This window comes from Penaeus chinensis, chromosome 25, assembly GCF_019202785.1.
Source record: "Penaeus chinensis breed Huanghai No. 1 chromosome 25, ASM1920278v2, whole genome shotgun sequence".
Taxonomy (NCBI): Eukaryota; Metazoa; Arthropoda; class Malacostraca; order Decapoda; family Penaeidae; genus Penaeus; species Penaeus chinensis.
The window spans coordinates 1331584-1336583 of NC_061843.1; the positions used below are offsets into that span (position 1 = coordinate 1331584).

Below are 5000 nucleotides of genomic sequence, written 5' to 3' on the forward strand. Positions count from 1 at the left end.
TATATGCATTTACCTTTGCCATACGTACAGTTTGATTAGAAATCACAAAACCGATTTTCCTTTAAAATCACGAATGTTCAGAAATTCCTTACACAATACTTCAGCAGATATTCTTTAATATTAGGAAGAACTCTTTAAAAGTAGAGACATTGATCCATATCCTTTTCCAATGGTTGCCAAGACCAACACTGCATAACACCTCTCGCCTCTTGCAACAAACCACTGCCCTACTTTCAAACGTAAAAGTGGAACGCATCTTTTCTAATGGTTTAGAAGACTTATTGTTATTTTCATTCATCTTTCCTAATGGTTTAGAAAACTAACACTAAAGACAATGATATTCAGTCAGCATCCCAGTGTCATAGCGTAAGTAGATTAACAATCCTTCTAATAGTTTCACAAAACCTAAACTTCCTCACATTCATCATCGGTCAACATTCTCACAATCAAAGCTCCAATGCACACTCATATATCTAATTGTTTTAGAAAAAAAAAAACTTAAACAGCCTCTAAGACCACTTTACATTAACCTTCATCCACTACCTCAACAGTCACAGCCTAACAGAGCAAAGGTCACGCCGTTTAAACATTCGGCATCTTCTTCAACAGACGAGATCAGAACGGGCATGTACAGGGGCCTCTACAACCCTCAGCTTCTGGTTACGGGAAAGGAAGACGCTGCTAATAATTTCGCTCGAGGACACTACACCATCGGGAAAGAGATGATCGGCATCACACTCGACCAGATTCGACGCCTGGCAGATCAAGCTAATAGCCTGCAGGTATGTGGTGAGGCGTGTCTGTGAAAACAGCTTGAAATTTGCCTGAAAACAGTTTGAAAATAGCCTGGAGATGGCCTGAAAGTAGTCTGAAAGTGAGCATTCGAGCTAGTTTGAATATTGCAATCATGACTTCGTTATTAAGTTATTTAAACCATGTGTTGAATGTTAAAAGCGCCCATGCTCTCCGATATGTCTACAATGACCCCCATATTCCCCTGTACATGTAGGCCTTCTGCCCCATCGCCATAGCTTATCGTAGCTAATTTTTTATCGTGTATTTTTTTTTTTTTTTCCTTTTCTTTCTTTTTCTCTCCTTTTCTCTTTTTTTTCTCTCTCTCTCCCTTTCCATCCCTCTCTCCCTCTCTCTCCATACTCCCTCCATCTCCCTATCCTCCCTCCCCCTCCCTCATTCTCACCCTACCCCCTCCCTCACCCTCACCCTCTCCCTTTCCCTCTCCCTCTCCGTCTCTCTCTCTCACTCCCACATCCTCCCTCCCTCTCTCCCTCACCCTCCCTCACCCCATCACCCTCACCCACCCTTCACGCCCTCTCTCCCACAGGGTTTTCTGGTATTCCATTCCTTCGGAGGCGGGACAGGCTCGGGTTTCACCTCCCTGCTTATGGAACACCTGTCTATTGATTATGGCAAGAAAACCAAGCTGGAGTTCGCCATCTACCCCGCGCCACAGGTAATCGATGTTCCCAAAACGGATGACTTAGAATAGAACTGGTAGTGTATGGATTTTTTTTTCTTTGATATATGATAAGTAGAACTGATAGTGAATAGATTTTTTTTTCTTCAATATTTAACAAGTTAGAACTGGCAGTGTGTTTTTTTTCCAATATCTAATAAGCTGGAACCGTGTATAGATTTCTTTTTAACATATCTCTAGTAAGCTAGAACTACTAGTGCATAGTTTGTTTTATTCTAATATCTAATAAGCTAAATCTATTAATCTCACAGGGGAGATAAGAAGGTTGAGAAATATCGAATTGTAATAACCGTATGTTTTTTAATCTTGAGGGCTATATATGGGGAAAAAAAAACAAATCCTAATTAAGAATCATATAAAACTACAAAAGTCAGTAGAATTCGGTGGAGGGGAGGAGACAGATAAAAGTGCAGAGAAACGTAGAGAGAAAAAGACAAAAGTCAAAATATCACATTACCTCAGCTTCACCCAGAATCAGATGTCGGCTTCCTCTTCTTGCCTTAAGAACCATGATATTTACCTCATCTTGTGAAACATAAATACAACAAAGCCGATAAAGATGAAAAATAAAATTCGAGCTTTACGACGCGCTCTTTCACAGTAGCGTCACAACCCATTCAACACCAACTCTTAAAATACTTATTATTCACTAAATCGGCCACATATTTAAGATCAATCAACGCCGAATGTTCTTTTTTTTTACTTTTCTTTTTACCACGACGATGAAAGAAGACACGGGGTATTTCGAGACTATTGCTTCGTATAACTCAATTAATGCTTCGTTTCACAAAAAAGTGGAGGTTCGAAAAGGTGTATCCGTTTATAATTCGAGATTATTGTGTCATTTCAGTGGGTTTATCATTTATTCGCTATCCTTATAGTTATTGTTCGAGGAACTCCATGCCTGCCCTGGATATGAAAATTTCATGAATTCCAATATGTTAACCCGAAAGCAAGGTCGCGCCGGTCAATACAAATGGTTATTTTCTGAAGCGAGGATATTGTTAATTAATTCAAAAGCAAGGAGTTTTGTATGCAGTAAACTTTAATTTATATATTAGAGGGAATTGGTTTATTTTTAATTATTTTATTTTTAGACTTTTGAACAAAGATGTGAAGGAAGGCGGTGAATGTGTGTGTGTGTGTGTGTGTGTGTGTGTGTGTGTGTGTGTGTGTGTGTGTGTGTGTGTGTGTGTGTGTGTGTGTGTGTGTGTGTGAAAAAATATATATACACAACTACGTAAAACATAATTTATAAAGAATTCGTCGTTGAGGATTAAATTAAATGTCAGCAGTTTCTCTCATTCCTACAATTCGATTACAGAGCTATAGATGTCTTTGAAGAATGGGAACCAGCATACTACAATTAATAATTTTCCATTTTTCTCTCTCAATTTCTGCTGACTGAAATTGAGAGGAAATTCACTAGCATTTTTTTTTTTTTTTTTTTTTTTTAATTGAATCACTAGCCTTCCTTTTATGTATGTGGATTATTCGGAAGATGATGATGATGATTGGTGAGGATAATAATAATAATATTGATAATGATATCAATAATAATAATAATAAACATGTATTGGTTTTGACAAAACTGCAAAACTATCTGACTATTGATTTGCAAAATCAATTTACTGGTGTTCGAGTTCTTGTAAACTGGGTCTAGTGACTTAACTTGGTTAAATATATGTGTGATATAGTATATATGTGTGTTTTTGTGTGGGGGAGGGGGGCCGGCAGAGAGAGAGAGAGAGAGAGAGTGAGAGAGTGAGAGAGTGAGAGAGTGAGAGAGTGAGAGAGAGAGAGAGAAAGAGAGAAAGAGAGAGAGGAAGAGAGAGAAAGAGAGAGAGAGAAAACAACGGGTCTACTTCTAAAAGAAAGACAAATCGAAATGCCAACCACCAACCAAATACCCTTAGAGTAGACCACAGACCCCATCCACCATTCGGTACTCGACAATGGCCCCTTTCATTCACTCTCACCCTCTTTTTGTCTCCCCCCACCTTCCGGAATCAATCCCCCCCCCCGCCCCCGCGCCCCCCACACCACCATCACTCCCCACCAATAAATCCCATCACCATCCCCCTCCTCTCTCCTTTACAGGTATCAACAGCGATGGTGGAACCTTACAATTCCATCCTAACAACGCACACTTCCATGGAACACTGCGACGTGGCCTTCATGGTAGATAACGAAGCCATTTACGAACTCTGCAACAAGCACTTGGACATCACACGACCCACTTACCACAACCTCAACCGCCTTATCAGCCAGATTGTCTCCTCCATCACCGCCTCTCTCAGGTCAGATAAGGGGAGGGAGTCTAGTGCATAGAATGGCTATGGGGTTATGTAGTGGTGTGGAGGTGATAGTGAAGGTAGCGGTGATGATGGTGGTAAGATTAATATTGATATGGTGATATGATAATGATGTGATGGTGATATTATACCGATGATGATGAGATAGAGTGATGATAATGGTAGTGATATAATGTGGTGATGATGATACCGTAAAACTTATGATGATCCTAACTCGATTATGTCTTATATATGTATTTATGACGATGATACAGTTAAAAAAAACGGTGAAATACATCTATCTTTTCTGCGAAGATGAAGTGGAAATCGGCAAAACCAGAAAGAAACAAAACATCTCTTTCGTTTCAAAATAAAATGAATAAATATATATATAAATTAATAAATAAGTAAATATTTGTTTTCGTTGTAATAATAGTAATAATAATAATAATAATAATAATAATAATAATAATAATAATGATAAAGAGTAAATAAATAAATAAACAAAAAAATATATCCTTCGCTGCGAATTACATCCACTCTCACCCTTACCTTTTCGTAATGCATTTAGTCGCAAAGAAGACAGTTCCTTTAACCAACTGACCCTTTGGCGTGGCTAGGTTCGAGGGCGCCCTGAATGTCGACCTGACGGAGTTCCAGACCAACCTGGTGCCTTATCCCCGAATCCATTTCCCTCTGGCCAACTACACCCCCGTCCATGCAGCTGACAAGACGAGTTACATGCAGGTACTGGTGTTGCGATGCCTTTTCTTAAGGGGTTGGGGGGGGGGGGGGGTTCGTGCAGCTAGTACAGTCTCGCATATCTTGTGATTTGTTTGTTTAGTGGACTTTTGTTTTATGAATATTTTTCGTGTAATTTTTTTTTTTTTTTCTAGTCAACATTCTTTATGGTGCTTAAAATATCATGGTTGGGTCATTTTATATTTTATATTAATGAACTTTGGTTTATGCCTTACATAAGAGAACTTTATTTTATCTCTTACGTTAGTGAACTTTATTTTAACTCTTACATTAGTGAATATGCATTATATATATACCCCAGTGGGTCTGTCGACGACAATGCATGCAAATCCTCATATTAATTGGATAAGTAGCACACTGTGTCACTAATTAACCCTTTCCTTCCTCTCTCATCATCATAATCTCGAACTAAATTCACCATTAACCCTTTACTTCCACTTTCCTCACAA

General features: G+C 38.8%; 1 pseudogene; it reads left to right on the forward strand.

The window, feature by feature from the left end:
• Window positions 1-5000, forward strand: part of LOC125038689 — a 32567-nt pseudogene that overhangs the window by 21793 nt on the left and 5774 nt on the right.